Source organism: Mus caroli, unplaced genomic scaffold (genome assembly GCF_978045245.1).
Source record: "Mus caroli unplaced genomic scaffold, Mus_caroli_1 scaffold_5, whole genome shotgun sequence".
Taxonomy (NCBI): Eukaryota; Metazoa; Chordata; class Mammalia; order Rodentia; family Muridae; genus Mus; species Mus caroli.
The window spans coordinates 47,385,253-47,408,005 of record NW_028227260.1 but is presented as its reverse complement, the minus strand read 5'-3'; the positions used below and the strand labels follow the sequence as shown (position 1 = coordinate 47,408,005).

Sequence of the window (22,753 nt, the reverse complement as noted above, 5' to 3'; positions counted from 1 at the left end):
TTTCCTATAGTTCAAGTGAGTTATTAATGCCTTTCTTAAAATCTTCCACCAGCATCATGAGATATGATTTTAAATCCAGGTCTAGCTTTTCCAGTATGTTGGGGTATCCAAGACTGGCTGATGTGGGAGTGCTGGGTTCTGATAATGGTGAATGTTCTTGGTTTCTGTTAGTAAGATTTTTACATTTGCCTTTTGCCATTTGGTAATCTCTTGTGTTAGATGTTCTAGCTGTCTCTTGCTGGATCTTGTTCCTCCTGTGATTCTGTTAGCCTCTGTCAGTACTCCTGAGACTCCAGCTCTCTCCTGAGTCCCAGTGGTCAGAGCACTCTCTGCAGGCAAACTCTACTCTTGTAGGGAAGGTCCCCAGAATTCTGGAGCTCTGATACACCTCCTGGCTGAAGATGAATGCCCAAAGGGACCCTGTCCAATAATCTCTGTTGCTTCTTCAGCCAGCATGCTCTCCTGTGAGCACTGGTCTCTGAGAGACCCAGGATACAAATGGAGCTCTCACCTGAGTCCCAGGGTCAGAACCCTCTCTGGATATAGACTCTCCTCAGTGATCCTAAGTTCCTGGGTGTGCTAGGGCACCTGGAGCATCGAGAGGCATCTGGAAAACTTGGGCCAGTCTTCAGATTTTGTGACCAAGATAGCGCAGGGCTGGTGTGACTGGAAGGAACGCCAGCCACTGCTTGGGATGGTTTGCTTTGTCCCTGTTCCTGCTGGCAAAACCCCTTTGGGTTGTTTTGGAAAAGATGTTGCATTCCACTCACCAGTGATCCCAAGATCCTGGGAGTGCTAGGGTACATGCAATGTGGAGAGGCCTCTGGGTACCTTGAGACTGTCTGCAGAGATTGTGCCCAAGATGACTTGGAGCTGGTGCCAACCAGGAAGATCAACAATGCCATTTTAAAGTAGTCAATATTGTTAAGAAATTCCTGTAAGCATTTTTAACTGTAGTAGTTTTCACAATGTCTAATGTATGGAAAAAGTAACTGGATATTGATATGAATTAATACAATCTTAATAAAACTGTATGAAGAGGCTGCAGACATGACTAAGCGTTTAAAAGTATTGGAAGCTCTTGTTGAAGATCTATGCTTCATTCTCAGCACCCTCTTCAAGGCTTACAGTCATTTATATTTCCATTTTTATTGATCTGATATCTTTACCAAACTCTGAACACTAACTATCAGTAGTGAAAACATAAACACACACACACATATACACATATTAACAAAACATATGTTTATGTAGTGTTATTTAGTCATTGAAAAAGATGATATAATGTGGGACAACATGAGTTGACGTGATTAGGTTTTACTAACTGAAATTTCCTAGGAAGAAAAGAATAAGTACTGTGTAATATTACTTACTATATACTGGGTCTTTAAAAAACTTAACTCATAGTCAAGTAGTAGTAGTACACACTTTTAATCCCAGTACTCAGGAAGCAAAGGGAAGAAGATCTCTTAGTTTAAGGCTAGCTTGCTTTACAGGGACAGTCCTAGGACAGACAGGGCTTCAAACAGAAGTCTTGTCTGAAAACAAACAAACAAAAAAATCTTAATTCTTTTTTTTTCTCGGTTTTATATTAGATATTTTCTTCATTTACATTTCCAATGCTATCCCAAAAGTCACCCATACCCTTCCCCCCACTGCCCTACCAACCCACTCCACTTTTTGGCCCTGGTGTTCCCCTGTACTGAAGCATATAAAGTTTGCAAGACCAATGGGCCTCTCTTTCCAATGATGGCCGACTAGACCCACTTCTGATACATATACAACTAGAGACACTAGCTCTGGAGTGTACTGGTTACTTCATATTGTTGTTCCACCTATAGGTTTGAGACCCCTTTAGCTCCTTGAGTACTTTCTATAGCTCCTCCATTGGGGGCTCTGTGATCCATCCAATAGCTGACTGTGAGCATCCAATTATGTGTTTGCTAGGCCCCAGCATAGCCTCACAAGAGACAGCTATATCTGGGTCCTTCCTGCAAAATCTTGCTAGTGTATGAAATGGTATCAGCAATTGGAGGCTGATTATGGGATGGATCCCCAGGCATGGCAGTCTCTAGCCGGTCCATTCTTTCCTCTCAGCTACAAACTTTGTCTTTATAACTCCTGCCATGGGTATTTTGTTCCCAATTCTAAGAAGGGGCAAAGTGTTCACACTTTGGTCAACATTCTTTTTGAGTGTCATGTGTTTTGCAGTTTGTATCTTGTATCTTGGGTATTCTAAGTTTGTGGGCTAATATCCATTTATCAGTGAGTACATATAATGTGAGTTCTTTTGTGATTGGGTTATCTAACTCAGAATGATGTCCTCCAGGTCCATCCATTTGCCTAGGAATTTCATAAATTCATTATTTTTAATAGCTGAGTAGTACTCCATTGTGTAAATGTACCACATTTTCTGTATCCACTCCTCTGTTGAGGGACATGTGGGTTTTTTTTTTCCAGCTTCTGGCTATTATAAATAAGGATGCTATGAACATAGTGGAGGATGTGTCATTATTACCAGTTCGAACATCTTCTGGATATATGCCCAGGAGAGATATTGCGGAATCCTTAGGTAGTACTATGTCCAATTTTCTGAGAAACAGCCATACTGATTTCCAGAGTGGTTGTACAATCTTGCAAACCCACCAACAATGGAGGAGTGTTCCTCTTTCTCCATATCCTCAATAGCATCTCCTGTCACCTGAATTTTTGATCTTAGCCATTCTGAATGGTGTGAGGTGGAATCTCAGGGTTGCTTTGATTGCATTTCCCTGATGATTAAGGATGCTGAACATTTTTTCAGGTGCTGCTCAGCCAATCATTATTCCTCAGGGGAGAATTCTTTGTTTAGCTCTGAGCCCCATTTTTAATGGGGTTATTTGATTTTCTGGAGTCCACCTTCTTGGTCTCTTTATATATATTGGATATTAGTCCCTTCTCTGACTATGGATTGGTAAAGATGCTTTCCCAATCTGGTGGTGGTCTTTTTGTCTTATTGGAGATATCTTTTGCCTTACAGAAGCTTTGCAATTTTATGAGGTCCCTTTTGTTGATTCTCGATCTTACAGCACAAGCCATTGCTGCTCTATTCAGGAATTTTTCCCCTGTGCCCATATCTTCCAGGTTTTTCCCCACTCTCTCCTCTATAAGTTTTACTGTCTCTGGTTTTATGTGGAGTTCCTTAATGTACTTAGATTTGACCTTAGTACAAGGAGATAGGAATGGATCTATTACCATTCTTCTACATGATAACAGCCAGTTGTACCAGCACCATTTGTTGAAAATGCTGTCTTATTTCCACTGGATGTTTTTAGCTCTCTTGTCACAGATCAAGTGACCATAGGTGTGTGGGTTCATTTATGGGTCTTCAATTCTATTACACTGGTCTACTTCTCTGTCACTATACCAGTACCATGAAGTTTTTATTACAATTGGTCCGTAGTATATACTGCTTTAGGTCAGACATGGTGATTCCACCAGAGTTTCTTTTATCATTGAGAAGAGTTTTGCTATCCTAGTTTTTTAGTTATTCCAGATGAATTTGCAGATTGCTTTTTCTAATTCGTTGAAGAATTGAGTTGGAATTTTGATGGGGATTGCACTGAATGTGTAGATTGCTTTTGGCAAGATAGCCATTTTTACTATGTTGATCTTGCCAATCCATGAGCATGGGGGATCTTGTCATCTTCTGAGATATTCTTTAATTTCTTTCTTCAGAGACTTGAAGTTCTAATCATAGAGATCTTTCACTTCATTAGTTAGAGTCTTGCCAAGGTATTTTATATTATTTGGGACTATTGTTAAGGGTGTTGTTTCCCTAATTTCTTTCCCAGCCTGTTTATCCTTTGTGTACAGAAAGGCCATTGACTTTTTGAGTTAATTTTATATCCAGCTAATTCACTGAAACTGTTTATCAGGTTTAAGAGTTCTCTTGTAGAATTTTTAGGGTCACTCATATATCATCTGCAAAAAGTGATATTTTGACTTCTTCCTTTCCAATTTTTTTCCACTTGATCTCCTTTTGTTGTAGAATTGCTCTGGCCAGGACTTCAAATTCTATGTTAAATAGGCAAGGAGAAAGTGGGCAGCTTTGTGTAGTCCCTAATTTTAGTGTGATTGCTTCCAGCTTCTCACCATTTACTTTGATGTTGGCTACTTGTTTGCTGTAGATTGCTTTCATCATGTTTAGGTATGGGCCTCGAATTCTTGATCTTTCCAAGACTTTTATCATGAATGGGTGTTGGATTTTGTCAAATGCTTTCTTAGCATCTTACGAGATGTTCATGTGGTTTTTGTCTTTGAGTTTGTATATATAGTCGAATACGCTGTTGGATTTCCATATTTTAAATCATCCCTGCATCCCTTGAATGAAACCTACTTCATCAGGATGAATGATTGTTTTGATGTGTTCTTGAATTCGGTTAGCAAGAATTTTATTGATATTTTTGCATTGATATTCATAAGGGAAATTTGTCTGAAGTTCATTATCTTTGTTGGGTCTTTCTTTGGTTTAGGTATCAGAGTAATTGTGACTTCATAAAATGAATTTGGTAGATCTTCTTTGAAGGTTTGATAGAACTCTGCACTAAACCCATCTGGTCCTGGGCTTTTTTTTTTTTTTTTTTTTTTTTTTTTGGTTTGGAGACTACTAATGACTGCTTCTATTTCTTTCCGGGATATAGGACTGTTTAGATCATTAACCTGATCCTGATTTAACATTGGTACCTGGTATCTGTCCGAAGATTTGTCCATTGAATCCAGATTTTCCAGTTGTATTGAGTATAACCCTTTGTTAAAGGATGTGATGGTGTTTTGGATTTCTTCATGATCTGTTGTTATGTTTCCCTTTTCATTTCTAATTTTGATAATTAGGATGCTGTCCCTGTGCCCTCTAGGCAGTCTACCTAAGGGTTTATCTATCTTGTTTTTTTTTTTTTTTTTCTCAAAGAACCAGCTCCTCATTTGGTTGATTTTTTGAATAGTTCTTCTTGTTTCCTCTAGGTTGTTTTCACCCCTGAGTTTGATTATTTCCTGCCTACTACTCCTCTTGGATGAATTTACTTCCTTTTGTTCTAGAGCTTTTAGGTGTGTTGTCAAGCTGTTAGTGTGTGCTCTCTCTAGTTTCTTTTTGGAGGCACTCGGGTCTATGAGTTTTCCTCTTAGAAATGCTTTCATTTTGTCCAATAAGTTTGGGTATGTTGTGGCTTCATTTTCATTAAACTCTAAAAGTCTTTAATTTCTTTCTTTATTCCTTCCTTTATCAAGGTATCATTGAGAAGAGTGTTGTTCAGTTTCCACGTGAATGTTGGCTTTCTATTATTTATGCTGTTATTGAAGATCAGCCTTAGTCCATGGTGATATGATACGATGTATGGGACAATTTCAATATTTTTGTGTTTGTTGAGGCCTGTTTTGTGACCAATTATATGGTCAATTTTGGAGAAGGTACCATGAGGTGCTGAGAAGAAGGTATATCCTTTTGTTTTAGGATAAAATATTCTGTAGATATATGTTAAATCCATTTGTTTCATAACTTCTGTTAGTTTCACTGTTCAGTTTCTCTTGCCAGGATCTGTCCATTGATGAAAGTGTTGTTTTGAAGTCTCCCACTATTATTGTGTGAGTTGCAATGTGTGCTTTGAGCTTTACTTACATTTCTTTAATGAATGTGGCTGCCCTTGCATTTGGAGCATAGATATTCAGAATTGAGAGTTCCTCTTGGAAGATTATACATTTGATGAGTATGAAGTGTCCCTCCTTGTCTTTTTTGATAACTTTGGGTTGGAAGTTGATTTTATTCGATATTAGAATGGCTACTCCAGCTTGTTTCTTCAGACCATTTACTTCGAAATTTATTTTCCAGCTTTTCATTCTGAGGTAGTGTCTGTCTTTTTCCCTGAGATGGGTTTCCTGTAAGCAGCAGAAAGTTGGGTTCTGTTTGTGTAGCCAGTCTGTTAGTCTATATCTTTTTATTGGGGAATTGAGTCCATTGATATTAAGAGATATTAAGGAAAATTAATTGTTGCTTCCTTTTATTTTTGTTGTTAGAGTTGGCATTCTGTTATTGTGTCTTTTTTTTTAGGTTTGTTGAAGGATTATTTTCTTGCTTTTTCTAGGGCGTGGTTTCCATCCTTCTATTATTTTTTTTTCTGTTATTATCCTTTGAAGGGCTGGATTTGTGAAAAGATAATCGTGAATTTTGTTTTGTTGTGGAATACTTTGGTTTCTCCATCTATGGTAACCGAAAGTTTGGCTTGATATAGTAGCCTGGGCTGTCATTTGTGTTCACGTAGTGTCTGTATAATATCTTTCCAGGATCTTCTGGCTTTCATAGTCTCTGGTGAAATGTCTGGTGTAATTCTGTTAGGCCTGCCTTTACATGTTACTTATCCTTTTCCCCTTACTGCTTTTACTATTCTATCTTTTTATTTATTGCATTTGTTGTTCTGTTTTTTATGTGTCGGGGGGATTTCTTTTCTGGTCCTGTCTATTTGGAGTTCTGTAGGCTTCTTGTATGCTCATGGGCATGTCTTTCTTTAGGTTTGGGAATTTTTTTTCTATAAATTTTTTGAAGATATTTGCTGGCCCTTTAAGTTAAAAATCTTCATTTTCAACTTAAATCATTTTCAAATCAAATCTATTTTCCATAGATTTGATTTTCTCATTGTGTCCTGGATTCCCTGGATGTTTTGAGTTAGGATCTTTTTGGATTTTGCATTTTCTGTTTTTGTTGTGTCCATGTTCTCTATGGAATCTTCTGTACCTGAGATTCTCTCTTCCACCTCTTGTATTATGTTGCTGATGCTCACATCTATGGTTCCAGATTTCTTTCCTAGGGTTTCTATCTCCAGAGTTGCCTCACTTTGGGTTTTCTTTATTGTGTCTACTTCCCTTTTTATGTCTTGTATGGTTTTGTTCATTTCCATCACCTGTTTGGATGTGTTTTCCTGTTTTTCTTTAAGGACTTCTACCTGTTTGTTGTGTTTTCCTGTTTTTCTTTAAGGACTTATAACTCTTTAGCAATGTTCTCCTGCATTTCTTTAAGTGAGTTATTAAAGTCCTTCTTGATGTCCTCTACTATCATCAGGTGATATACTTTTAAATCCAGGTCTAGCTTTTCAGGTGTGTTGGGGTGCCCAGGATTGTGTGAGGTGGGAGTGCTGGTTCTGATGATGGTGAGTGGTCTTGGTTTCTGTTAGTAAGATTCCCTTTGCCTTTTGATATCTGGTACTCTCTGGAGTTAGTTGTTATAGTTGTCTCTGGTTAGAGCTTGTTCCTCAGGTGATTATGTTAGCCTCCATCAGCAGATCTGAGAGACTAGCTCTCTCCTTAGTTTCAGTGGTCACAGCACTTTCTGTAGGCATGCTTTCCTCTTGAAGGGAAGGTGCACATATATCTGGTGTTCGGACCTTCCTCCTAGCAGAAGATGATGGCCTGAAACAGTGCCTGTCCCAGAAGCTGTCTTACTTCTGTAGTCCACACTCTCACCTGTGCAGACTAGTCTTGGAGGGATCCAGGAACAAAGATGAGTTCCCCTGGTGTTCCAGGAAAGCCCTCCCGGGCAGGGTGGATTTTCTCCTCTGACAGGGAAGGTTTCTAGATGTCTGGAGTCCGAATAGGTGTCTGTCTCAGAAGCTGTCCTCTAGGGTTCTGCTTCCCTAATGCTGTCTCAGGTCCCGTGGGATTGGATTGGAAAAGAAGCTGTGTTCTACTCACCAGAGGTCCTAAGATCACGTGGAGACTCTTCTAAGGACCTTGGGGGTGTCTGCCAACTCCACGCCCAGGTGACCTGGTGCTGGCGCTGACTGGAAAAGATGTGTGACCCTAGTTAGGCCAGGTTTTCTCAAAAAATCTCAATTCTTAAAGGCATGGTGAAGAACACCAATCCTTAATAAGTAGAGGTTTAGATAAATATAGATTTCTTGAATAATATATACAAACTTTTAGCCATAATATAAATGAGCTTTGGAGATATAATGAATAACATAGTATAGGTGATAATGGTTATGTTTACTAATTTGAATTTGTTAAAAAATATAATTTATGCCTATGTCAAGTCAAATTCTATTATACATGGACCATATTTCATGTTTCTTTGTCAACTAGATATCCTAAAATTTCATAAAACAACATACCCAGTAGCAAGTTAGTAATCATTAAAATCAAAATATACTAAGTAATCAATGATTATACTTTTGATTACTTGTCCTCTGGATTAAGTACTTAAATGTCAAATGTGAGACAAGGACGAAAGGAAATATATAGTAACTATTACATTATGTTTTGTTTCTTTTTTCATTTGTTTACTCACTTTACAGCCCTCTTACTACTTCCTCCAGATTCTCTTCCTCCAGATTCTCGATCACATGCTTCCTCCTCCTTCCTTCTCCCCTCTTTCTCTGAGAGGGTGGAAGTCTCTGCAAGGCTAGGCACATCTTTGCCCACTGAGGCCAGGACAAGACCAACCAGTTAGAGGAAGATGACCAACAGGCAGGAAATAGATTTAGGGAGAATCTGGGCTCCATTTTTTGGTTCACCTACATGAAGACCAAGCTGAATATCTGCTAAATTTGTGTGGGAGTTAGGGTGGGGGTGAGGGTTGGTTCAGCCCCTACATGCTCTTTAGTTGGCGGTTCAGTTTCTGATAGTGCAAGGGTCCAGGTTAGTTGACTGTTAGTCTTCTTGTGGGGTTCCTATCCTGTCAGGGGCTATCAATCCTTTCCCTAAGTCTTCTATAAGACTACCTCCACTCTATCGAGTGTTTGGCTGTGGGTCCCTGTATCTGTTTCAGTCAGCCACTGGGTACAGCCTCTCACAGCACAGTTATGGTAAGCTAAGTTTTATTTCTTTAAATTTGAATCACACCTACAAATTTGAATCTTTCTTATCATTAATTAAAATTATTTTATTATCAAAATGTGTTTCTTTTAAACAATCATATATTCAAATTCATAAAACTTAAGTTTTGTAACTTTTTTGCTTGTTTGTTTTTGTGTTTTTGAGACAGGGTTTCTCTGTATAGCCCTGACTGTCCTGGAACTCACTCTGTAGACCAGGCTGGCCTTGAACTCAGAAATCTGCCTGCTTCTGCCTCCCTAGTGCTGAGATTAAAGGGGTATGCTTTACAGCCTGGCTAGTTCTGTTACATTGAAGAGCAAGCCTTATCCTTTTTGTTGTTGTTGTTGTTTTCTACTTTATATTAGAAGAATGATCAGTTTTAAAGAAAGCTGAGAAGAGTGATGCCATTTATAGAGCATAAACTGAAAGTTATATACAACTTGTAATATAACCTTCAATTCATAGTACTTAATACTTAATTCTTAAAAGAAATAAACTCTTCATTTTGCCTTCAGAAAACTCAGATGCTGAAGAATAACGAAGAAGTATAATTTCTTTAAGGAAAAAGCCTCAGTGTCAGCCAAATCTTACCTGAAAATCATTTCTATCAAGTGCTATTCTTGTACTCCTGAATAGTTTTATTCAGATTTTCACAGCCTCCTTGTTTGGTCTTTGCAAATAAAATTCGTACTCTGAATTATGACATAGTAAGTTATATGTATCAAACTGCTTCAGTTTAAATGACATTACTACATAGATCTAATAGGAATTTTCATAAACCTGTTTCATTATGTGTACTTTTCCCTCTTTCTTCAAAAATGTTGGGCTTGTATATACTTTAAAGCCTTCCAACATGAACTTCAAGCTCTAAGATTTAGTAAAATCTCTTTCAACTTTGTGTTATTCTAATTTATAAAATTAAAAAAAAAACAGATTGTCTATTTAATTAAAAAATCTAGACTATGTCATTTTGATGATATCTATGGTCAGAGTCACTTTCAATAAATAAGATTATTCAAATTCTTATAAATTTATTTTGATTTTAGGAAAATATTTGTAAATACAAAAGGTAAGTGTGAGGATAGATTGCCAAATTTGTTTATTTCTAATCATATTTAACCTTTGTGAATTTTCACATAGAAAATGGAGACTTTTAATTCATGCATTTTAATGGTACTTAAGTTTCCCTAAAATGCATTAGTGCATTCAATTAGTGTTATAATTAATATATGACTCGAAAGAATAGAGATTTGAAAATATTTGCTTGATTGAAGAACAAACATTCAAATTTAATTTATTTTTAATTGAGACTGAGAAACTAATGGCTTATAATCAAATTAGTAAATGGAAGAGGATTGCCTGACTCAGGTCTTACACATTTTAAGAAGGAAAAATGGTACTTCTCTGTGTTATCATATTTTATATGAAATTAATTTATTCAGCTTAACATGCCACATAACTTCCAACAACCTGTTTGTAATTACCTTGTACTTTCTGTTTTCTATTTGCATATATATTTCTATTATTTTTAGCAGTTTTCAGATCTTTGCTTATTATACTAAATTTCTGCTTTATTTGAACTTCAGAGATATATAATAAAAAACCTGGTACTTGTTAATATATGCAGTTGCAAATATGGCAATGACACATAGAATATTCAAATATTTATTGACTATATAATCAAGAATGCCAAATTGAACAATTAAAGTTAGGTTTCCATTTATAGAACACTGACACAGTTCTGACAAAGATTGACACGAATAGTTCAAACTCTGTAATAGTAAAGAGAATTTGCTTGTAGCCATGGGTTTTTCTAATCTTTTGATACTTAATTTTGTAATTATATATATTACCACTTTTATAAATATAATATTATCTGTGAAAAGTAAGTATGTTTAACTGATGAGATAATCTAGTTATCAACAATGCTAAAGAATTTAAATTCATTCTAAACTTTTCATTTTGTTTCTGTTTATTCTGTTTTTGTTTAGAATTATTGAATACTTAAAACATTGTTATATCAAACTTTTTTTTAAAGAAAATAAGTTAAAAATGTCTTGAATGCTGTAAAAGCAAATGATCTAGTTTTACTTTCCTTCTAACTGATCATAATTTCCAAGCCTGTTATGTATGAAACTATTCTGCATGTCATTCTCAGTCTCTTTAGCATCTTTTCTGCATCTTTCATGAGCTGTGATAAAAAAGACTCATCAATAATGAATACATACAATTCATATTTGTCCACTAACTCTGCAGTAAAGCATTTGATGCCAATATCGGTAGATATGGCATAGATCACATGATATAAGGAATGGAAGAATTAATTTCTAATGTTCCAATGTGAAAAACCTTTGCAAGTCACAGGACAAAGAAATCAAGAACAACAGAAGATACTATATCTGTAATAAATGAATGAGTCTTGTAAGTTAACTTTCAAGTTACACACTTGAAAGATTCAATTCAAGGGGCAGAAAGAATACTATTGCTAAAAGGAGGCTTATGTTTGAAATTCCATAATTTACCTTGTGGCATCACACTTTGATTTATATTAGCATGCAGAGGCCCTGGGGTTGGTAACACTTCAAGTGGTTATGAATAAATTTGTCATAGTGTGAGGAAAAAAATACTAAGAACATGTTTTTCAGGGATAGAAAAATAGGTCAAATTTGGATTTGCATAATAATGACACTGATGAGTAAGACATTTGCAATAGTAAAGAAAACAGGTTCTTAAACTCAAGAAAATGCAAATAAGCCAAATTCAGCCTTTAAATGTCTTTTGTAAAGTTCTTGTTTTCAGGTACAACAAAAAATGTCTTGTTTATACCCTTGAATTATTATTCCTTTTTGAGTCCTAAGTCACACCAGTTATCAATAGTTTTAAAAAAGTCTATATATTTTTTTTCTTTGTTTTGCTTTCTGGATATATCATGTTTTTCCATGTGTTTAATGTTATTGCAAACTAATAATTCCTAGATATAATAGAAAAATAATATAAATATATTTAACAAAGACATGCTTGTTTCTATTCTTGCCTTTGGTACATTACACTATTTGACTTGGGTCATGCTTCATAACCTGATTTTCGTAATGTCCTTTTAGAAAGATTTCTCTAAGAAATAAATGAAATAATTTTCTTATGTGTTAACACAGTGTCTATAGGTCAGTTAAATTCAATAAATGGTATCCGTAATCATGATAAGAATTATTTCACTGATAATAATAATAAAGAAATTGAGAATGTACTTTTTCAACAGAAGCTTTTGGCAAAGGTAAACATTGTTGTGAATTATTACTATATATACATATAGTATAATATGTATGTATATATATGTATGTATATACATATAGTATTAATTATATTAATAAGTAGATATATATCATTACTAGTTGCATAAACTTTTAATAATTAAAGCATAATATCAGTTAATCACCAACAAACAACTCTTTCCATTAAGTTTAGAGGACTTGGATGGTTTCATCATGGTGTCAATGCAGAAACAATTGCCAAAAGAACTGTTGGCTTTGAAGAATTACCCACCTCCAGGAATGACTTTAAATGAAAAGAGGGTTTATAAATCAATTATGGGGGCTGGTGAGATGGCTCAGTGGGTAAGAGCACCCGACTGCTCTTCTGAAGGTCCAGAGTTCAAATCCCAGCAACCACATGGTGGCTCACAACCATCTGGCGCCCTCTTCTGGAGTGTCTGAAGACAGCTACAGTGTACTTACATATAATAAATAAATCTTAAAAAAAAAATGAAATCAATTATGCAGTGGACCCTAGACATGGAAGTTTCACCAGGAAGCTTATATGAAGGGGAAAAAATTCAACTTTTGTTTGAATTTAGTAGTCATACCCTTTTAGTCTCCTCAGGTCATGTTTACTGGTGAAAAGTTCACATTCATCTTCATGTGTATATCAATGGTCATTATCTGTTTATCCATCCATTCTTTATTTTTTTATTTTTATTAGATATTTTCTTCATTTACATTTCAAATGCTATCCTGAAAGTCCCCTATACCCTCCCACTACTCTGCTCCCCAACCTCCATACTCCAGCCTCCTGGCCCTGGCATTCCCCTGTACTGGGTCATATAATCTTAACAAGATGGCTCAGCTGTTAAAGGCTAGACTCACAACGATTTATCCATTCTAACAGAAGACTTGTCCCCTAAGATATCAGCGCAATCAGTCTGTCTCAGCATTATCAGCATGCTTTCCAGCTGCAAAGAGAAGAGACGACGACCAGATAATTCTGTCTACTTGTGAACATGTAACAAGAATCCAAAGAAAACAAAATGGTGGTATCATGATGATACTTGTTGATGCCACTCTTCTCATCCCTGTAGCAGAAGGTAGTCCTACTGAAAAAATGAGCACTTCGATCATTCAGTCTTCGAACTTTATCCTTTGACTGGAAGTGACCTATAGGCAATGAGGCTATTTCCTTTTACTGCATTTTTACTTATGTGCATTCTGGGTTCATGTTGATTGCTGGTTCAGTCCAGGCAACTGACTGCTTTTATTGTACAGTATTAATGCAGGTGTCAGGAAATGTCAAATATAATTCCATATTTTAATTTTTATTTTTTTAAGCTTTTGGAAAAGTTCCAGGTCGTCATGTACTATATAATAGTGACTTCCTCAGTGGTTTGGGAACATTTATTGCCAGCAATGGATGTTGTAAAAGGAAGAGTTTTCTTAACTCCCGCCACTAGGTTATTAATGCATGATAGGACCTATGAAATGAATTTGTGAGTTGTTGTGGGATTATAAGGAAAGTGAGGGATCCAAAATTACATTGAAAGCCACTCCAAGTGCTTATATTTGGATTCTATGCACTGTGATCCTAAGGCTAACAGCATGAAATTACATGCGTCTTTAAAGGACCATAAGAAAGATTATTGCATATTGATTTAATTTTTATATCAGCTGTCAAATTGTTTTGACACGAAAAGTTTTTTGAGGAGTATTGGCAGAGAGGTACAATACGTTTTCCCTATGGTGAAAACAAATTCATTTGTTGTATATAGTCCTCAGTCTCTGAAGTAAAGGTATAAATAATAGGTTATGAATGATTTAACCAAGACATTATTTTGCAAGTAAAAAAAAATGGCAGTGATGATTAAATTACTGCCATCCATCATTTAGGACTGTTATTATTTTTCCAAGTATATTACACTCTGTTACTCCCTTCTAGCTATCAGCATGAGCCCTATTGCCTAACACTATTTCATTTATTTATGTTTGGAAAAAATCCATAAACATTTTTGTTAATAATATTGTTTCTTTTGTTATATTTTCAGTTGTTTAAATGTTACAATACAATAATTGAAAGAATTTTGTCAATTTTTTTCTTGTAAATTTTCTTTACTTGTATCATCTTGTCCTTCAATACCATACCCTAAAATGAGAAACATATTTTTTAACAGAGGCTTAATATTTTAACAACAAAAAGGGCCTTACAGATCATATCATTAAGTAAAACTCTTCTCATATAATTTTCCTTATATACAAAAATTTTCTTTCAGATGGTTTTATTTTGAACAATAGCATTTATACACATGTATAAACCCATGAACACAAAGAGACATAAAATAATCCAGGATAACAAATAATGACATTTCTCTTAAGGAAAATTCAATTGTAAAATCACTAATTAATTCACTGTTTTGTCATATATCCTTTAGATAACTACAGCTTTAATAAAATGCTTCTTTCAACTAAATACAGAAAACAACCACTTATATGATTCAGTAATCGGTAGTTAGACTTTTGTATTAGACCTACTTATTGGAGAGAGTGGTAATTAATGTTTTTTTTTTTTCAAATAGACATGGGAAATCAATAATATCAACACTCCTATTCTAAATGGTAATTAGAGTGAGTAACTCTTTAAACAACTACTACTACCAAACATGGTTCTGGAAAAGGAAGCTAAGCAAAATAAAATTAATTTTTTAAAAAATCATTGTGGGGATGTAGACACTGGTTTAGTATATTCTACCAATAAAGAAATAAAAAATAAAAGAGGAATTTTTATGAAAGACTTTGCAAATTAGTATGACTTTGAGATCCATCCCCTCAGACATATTTATGCTTGAATATCAGAGACACGTATATAAATAAATATGTGACAAGTTAGAGTGAAATAGGTACCTGAAAATAAAAAAAAAATATTGAAAGGAAAGTGTCATATATGAGGTGAGTAGGTATGAAGTATGAATGTATGCCAGAATCTTTGTAGCTGGTGACAAAAAAATAGGTATGTATGAGTCTTAGGCCATAGAATTGTACCACTTACTTACAAAATTACAAAGTTAAAGCTATGATATATATATATATATATATATATATATATATATTCCTGAACAGAACACCAATTGTTCATGTTATAAGATACACTATTGAGAAATGGGACTTCATGAAACTGAAAAACCTACTATAAGGCAAAGGAGACAGTCAACCAGATAAATCAGCAACCTACAAATTAGGGAAAGATCTTCACCAACACTATACCCAAGAGCACACTGACAACCAGACATCAGATGGAACTCAAAGAGTCTTGTAGAAGAGTGGGACATAGAATTGTGCTGGCTAGAGGGGTTGAGGATATGACAAGAAGAACTATAGAGTCAACTAACATGGGCACATGAGGGTCGCAGACATAGCCATTAAGCCAGAAACATGCAGGGGCTGGACCTAGGTTCCTTACATATTTGAAGCAGATATGCAGCTTAGTCTTCATGTAGAATACTTTCCAAAAGGAACTGGGGCTGTCTTGGTCTCTGTTCCCTGCCATCAGAACTCCCTTCCCCCTACCTGGACTGCCTGGTAACAGAGGCAGAAGATGATCTGAATCTTGCTGAAATCAGATGTCTCAGGGTAGGGTGGTTCTCAAGAGGGTGCCCCTTTGCTGATGAGAAAATAAGGGGCAAAGGGTGGAGGGTTTTTAAGGGGAGGAGGGGGAAGAGAGGAGGAATGGGGTATAATTTGGATGTAATGTAAATAAAATGTAAATTACTGGGAAAAATAAAATAAACAGACAATATAAACAAGACATAGAGAATCAGTGTCTTGATAATCAGTTTCAGAATGAAAACACATTAGAACTTTCACTTTGTTAAAAACAAAAAAATGATGAAAATAAGCATTGTCATTTCAAGCCTCTCATCATTAATAATTAATAATTGAGTCATTTTTAAACTTTATCATGTTAATAAGAATTTTTTTGGGTCAGCATAATATTGGAAGAGTGACAAAGAGTGCTGAAAAATATTTTCTGTACATGAAGAGATTATGACACTAATAAACGTACAGAAGCTGTGATTACCTACAGCATGACATAGGAAGGGGTCTGATGAATCTCAATTCCTAGATATGGAACAATTTATAATTGATGGCTACTGGAAAACAAGTGCTACTTTTGTCTGTTTGTTTGTTTGTTTGTTTTCAGAAATGTGGTCCCTAGAAGGTTCTTACGCTCTAATGGGTAGCATGCATGCATAGCAGCTCTAATTGTAGTTACATGGTAATAAAAACAACAGCAAAAACAAAAAATAAAACAGATATCTAGTTGGTGGGTAAAATGCAAAGAGGGTTACTCATTGAGTTGTAGGAGAAAATTTCAGGGAAAGATCTGTGTGTGTGTGTGTGTGTGTGTGTAAAATTCTTAAGAAGAAAGAAATTATTTAAAAAGCAGATACTTACAAAGTATATACATATTGTTGAATGTCTATCCTTACTAGTGAGAATTTGTTTGTTCCTACTATGGATAATTCTACTATAAACAGATAAATTGGAATTCTTCAAAATTAAACTTCCATTTTAATAGTAACAGCAAAATACAAATGTAATATAATCTGCATAAAGGTGTCAACATTGAACAAGATATGTGACCTTCATAGCAGTTAGAAAATCATACCAGAACCATTGAATATACAAAAAATATTCATATTTAAATCACTCAAATGGAGATACTCCAAAGCCAATTATAAGCATGGAAAAGCAGCAAGTCTAAATAGAGATTTACATTATGAAAACTAAAGACACAGTGAGCTATCATTTATATACATATATATATAATATCATTTATATATATATTTATTTATAATTTAGATATAATATAAAATGCTTGATAAGTAAATGAGAAAACTTTAAACTTCCATAAAACCTTTTGATATAAAAGTAAAATAGTATAGCTATTTGAGAAAACTGGGCCCTACAGTAGGGATTAGTAATACACTACTACACTATTATAGACAAAGTAATGGATCTTATCCGTACTACAAAACTAATTAGTATACAGTTGCCTATTTATACTACGTGAATGCATGCAAGAGAAATATAAATTATAGTCTAATGGAAAATTATACATAAATATTTTTAAAATTAATAATCACCAAAATAGTGGAAGAAACTTCAGTTGCCCATTAGTAAATAGATGGGTGACCAAAATGTTATGTATCTATTCAAGTTGTATCATTTTACAACTAAGAAGAAAGAAATAGTGATATGTGCTGATCTTAAGAAGAGTCACAGAAAACTTATTCTAAATGAATTTAATCCCCAAGGTAACATATAGTATAATCCATGTGTAAAGAAAGTATTAATGGTTACTTATGTCTGCTGTGGATGAAATAATTAGAGATCTAAAATGAGTTATACATTTATAAAAGATTATGGAAATAAGAATATGTAGTATTACAAATTCTGACAGTATCAAAAGCCATTAAATTATATACTCTAATTAGATAAATTGTATGGAATGCTAATAAAAACCTCAATCAAACTGAGGAGCACTAAACATGATCTAAATAACCACAAAAGAGAAATATATTTTTAGAAGTGAAATCTATATCATCAAATACTTACTTACTTGCTGAATGAATTAATTAAAATTATTTAATATAGAGCCAGGCCTGGTGGTGCATGCCTTTAATCCCAGCACTCAGGAGGCAGATGCAGGCAGATTTCTGAGTTTGAGGCCAGCCTGGTCTACAAAGTGAGTTCCAGGACAGCCAGGCCTGGACAGAGAAACCCTGTCTCAAAAAAATAAAAACAAAAAAACACAAAAAAACAAAAACAACAAACAAACAAACAAAAAAAGCAAAAACAAAAAACAAACAAACAAAAAACAAAACAAAAAATTAATATAGGACACAACTGCTTAGGGATAGATTATTAAATTTCAAATTTAAAGTAATTCAAAAGAGTTCATAAAATAAAAGTAAGTCTTTAAGCAATAATTTTAAATATAATATCAAAGATACTTTGTAAACATTCCAACTCAATTCTTCAATGAATTAGAAAGGGGAATTTGCAAATTCATCTGGAATAAGAAAAAACCTAGTATATCAAAAAATCTTCTCAGTGATAAAAGAACCTCAAGTGGAATCACCATGCCTGACCTAAAACTGTACTTCAGAGCAATTGTGATAAAAACTGCATGGTACTGTTATAGTGACAGACAAGTAGACCAATGGAATAGAATTGAAGACCCAGAAATGAACCCACACACCTATGGTCACTTGATCTTTGACAAGGGAGCTAAAACCATCCAGTGAGGGAAAAAAAAAAAAGACAGCATTTTCAACAAATGGTGCTGGCACAACTAGCGGTTATCATGTAGAAGAATGCGAATTGATCCATTCCTATCTCCTTGTACTAAAGTCAAATCTAAGGGGATCAAGAAATTCCATATAACACCAGAGACAGTGAAACTTATAGAGGAGAAAGTGGGGAAAAGCCTCGAAGATATGGGCAGAGGTGAAAAATTCCTGAATAGAACAGCAATGGCTTGTGCTATAAGATCGAATCAACACATGGGACCTCATAAAATTGCAAAGTTTCTGTAAGATAAAAGACACTGTCAATAAGACAAAAAGGCCACAAACAGATTGAGAAAGGATCTTTACCAATCCTAAGTCAGAGAGGGGACTAATATCCAATATATATATATATAAAGAGCTCAAAGAGGTGGTCTCCAGAAAATCCATTAACACCATTAAAAAATGGGGCTCAGAGCTAAACAAAGAATTCTCCCCCGAGGAATACAGAATGGCTGATAAGCACCTGAAAAAATATTCAGCATCCTTAATCATCAGGGAAATGCAAATCAAAACAACCCTGAGATTCCACCTCACACCAGTCAGAATTGCTAAGATCAAAAATTCAGGTGAGAGCAGATGCTGGTGAGAATGTGGAGAAAGAAGAACACTTTTCCACTTTTGGTGGAATTGCAAGCTTGTACAACCACTCTGGAAATCAGTCTGGAGGTTCCTAAGAAAATTGGACATAGTACTACCGGAGGATCCCACAATATCTCTTCTGGGCATATATCCAGAAGATGTTCCAACTGGTAATAAGGACACATGATCCACTATGTTTATAGCAGCCTTATTTTAAAAAGCCAGAAGCTGTAAAGAACCCAGATGTCACTCAACAGAGGAATGGATACAGAAAATGTGGTACATTTACACAATAGAGTACTACTCAGCTATAAAACGAATGAATTTTCCTAGGCAAATGGATGGACCTGGGGGATATCATCCTGAGTGAGGTAACCCAATCACAAAAGAACACATATGAATGTTGACGGGGCCAGCCAGTGGCTCACATGTCTGGGTTTGAGCTTGGAAGGCATCTTAGAATCTGGAAGAAAAGAGGGAGCCTAGGCAGGTTGAGAAATAATGGAATCAACACAACTAGTCTGCTCAAGGTTCAAAATTTTAATGGCAGACACGCTTTATAAAAGAGTGGGGAAAGTCCATTCCTGCGATTTTATCCTGGGAGCCTGGAAACATCTGCAAGTGATGATGTGCAGGATAGGGTGTAGTCTCCAGAATAGCTCCAGGGCCTCTCAGCAGGTAGCAGTATCTTGAAGAAGAAGAAAAACAGCAGTGGCAGAACAATAGAGTGATATAGGGAGGAAAGCTCCACCCTAGATAATCTCCTTAGTGGCAGCAAGGTCAAGTTCTGGCTAAGCCTGCTTCAGGCTTATGGGAGGCTAAAATATGTACTCACTGGTAAGTGGATATTAACCCAGAAACTTAGAATACCCAAGATACAAGTTGCAAAACACATGAAACTCAAGAAGAACAAAGACCAAAGTGTGGACACTTTGCCCCTTCTTAGAATTGGGAACAAAACTCCCATGGAAGGAGTTACAGAGACAAAGTTTGGAGCTGAGACCATCTAGAGACTTCCACACCTGGTGATCCATCCCATAATCAGCCTCCAAATGCTGACACCACTGCATAAGCCAGCAAGATTTTGCTGAAAGGACCCTGATATAGCTGTCTCTTGTGTGGCTATGCCCTGGCCTGGAAAACACAGAAGTGGATGCTCACAGTCAGCTATTTGATAGAACACAGGGCCCCCAATGGAGGAGCTAGAGAAAGTAACCCAAGGAGATAAAGGGGTCTGCAAACCTGTAGGTGGAATAACAATATGAACTAACCAGTACTCCCCAGAGCTTTGTCTCTAGCTGCATATGTAGCAGAAGATGGCCTAGTAGGCCATCATTGGGAAGAGAGACCCCTTGGTCTTGCAAACTTTATATGCCTCAGTATAGGGGAATGCCAGGGCCAAGAAGTGGGAGTGGGTAGGTAGGGGAGGAGGGGAGGGTATGGGGGACTTTTGGGATAGCATTTGAAATGTAAATGAAGAAAATACCTAATTAATAAAAACATAAAATTTGTCTTTAAACTGCTAATATTAAGAGTGTAGTGTTGCTATGAAAATAAGGCCATTTAAAAATCATAAATATACTTGTAGTATAGTCCAAATTTCTGAGAGTATTAATTTTTTTGACAATACATGTGAAATAAGCAACATGAAATTAAGGGAAGTTTATCTTGCCTTATAATTGCCATTTACATTCATCAGTACCATTAAAGGTGTGTTATTCTCATGATAGTTAGGAAGTGAGCAATGTGTTGGGGTGGGGTACAAGATATCAGTCTCTCATCCTAGGGTACATTCAGTGACCTCATTTTTTTTCCATTAAGTTCTATCTCATAAAGTTTCCACCAACTCCCAATTGCATCATTTTCTCAAATGCCAGGTTTTGGAAGGAAATTTATGATATATATCATGAAAGATGTGATCATTAGTGCATGTCAGCTGCTTACGTAATACTGCAATTAAAATTAATTCTTTTTTAAAGTTATCTAAAATAATTTCTATGTATGGCATTACTGTGCGAAAATCATGAGCTTTTTGAGATTTTTTTGGGAAAATATCTTTAACATAATGTTATATAGCATAGAAACTGTTAATTTAAAACTTAGAGATGACAATTTGGGGAAAAAAGATTTGGGTGAGTTTTAGAACCATTCTTAAAAATAATATTAATGCTATGACAGAACACATTCCTGGTATGGGTAATTGCCCCAAACTAGTAACTGGATTGATCACCGGCCCTGAGAGGAATTATAATAATATTTTATGATGAAAGGACATAATAGCATATTGCCCCCTAATTTTTTCTGTTTACACACAATGAATAGAACTCTTTCAACCCTCATCAGAGAAATTTGAAGTAGAGAGCTAATACAGAGACCAACAACTAGCCAACATGCAGAGAATAAAAGACTACAGGTTGCTAATCTGTAAATATGACATCTATTTCATACTACTTCATCCCAATGTGTACATTTCATTTGCATTTTTTCAGATGAATGGATGACAGGCATACTCAAGCCTTACAAATACATGGCTTGGGCTGAGCTCAGAGTTTTTCTATTCAAAAATCTCTAGGTCAATGGCTAGAAAATTCTAGCTTCCATACAATCTAATCTTGAAGGTTTCAGCTTTCATGCAACTTTTGCTAACATATACCTAATATGTTTCAGCTCACAGAATTATATCTGAATAAGATGACCCTTTCTAGATCTTTATGAACTCTAGTTGACTGATTCAACTTAGTTGTTCTTGCTCAAAACTCCTCTCCAAGATGACTGGTTCAAACTGGCTTCTTTTGGCCTCATACTGAATTGCTTTGTTTCTGAAAAACTGTCTCTGAATTCCACTAGCAGAACTGAAATGAACTCAACTGGATTCAACTGAGTTGTTCTTAACTACAAAGAACTAAATTCAAATTCACTGCATTGCCTGAATTTACCTGAACTGTATTCATTTGAATTCCTCAATTACTCTGTGTTGTTATTAAGTATTGCCTCTTTCCTGTTTGTTCTAATGAGAGTTAGTCTTATCCTATTTCTGACTCATTCTATCAAATCTTTCTTTGAATTTTCACTTTGTCTGACTCTCCCTTAGACTTCATTTTCAAACATGGCAGCTTTCTTTTACAAACTAACTGTAACTTCATTGTTTGGTGTTGAAGGTGTGTACTAAGGATATAGCTGTGTTCCAGCTACAGTGATTAAAAGTGTGTCAATCGAGAGAGATCACACAGACCTAGAAATACTTTGGATGTGATCTCTTGCAAGCACAGCAATATTGATGGGTTAAATTTCCTCTACAACAATGCAAAAAGATCATGATAAAATAATGGTGGATTGATAGAATAGGTGGCCCTACACCTATACACATACAGGCCACACTAACTAGAATCAATGTGTTTTTGTAGTAGGATCTGATGATATTTTGGATTTCCTCAGGATCTGTTGTTAGGTCTCCTTTTTCATTTCTGATTTTGTTAATTAGGATATTGTCCCTGTGCCCTCTAGTTAGTCTGGCTAAGGGTTTATCTATTTTGTTGATTTTCTCAAAGAACCACTTCCTGGTTTGGTTGATTCTTTGAATAATTCTTTTTGTTTCCACTTGGTTGATTTCAGCCCTAAGTTTGATTATTTCCTGCCTTCTTCTTTTCTTAGGTGAATTTGCTTCCTTTCATTCTAGAGCTTCTAGGTGTGCTGTCAGGCTTCTGGTATATACTCTCTCTAGAT

At 35.4% G+C, this 22,753-nt stretch overlaps 1 pseudogene; it reads left to right on the top strand.

Moving 5' to 3' along the window:
* The first annotated feature begins 12,314 nt into the window (after window positions 1-12,314).
* Window positions 12,315-13,166, top strand: LOC110287317 (ubiquitin-conjugating enzyme E2 W-like; annotated as a pseudogene).
* Window positions 13,167-22,753: the final 9,587 nt, after the last annotated feature.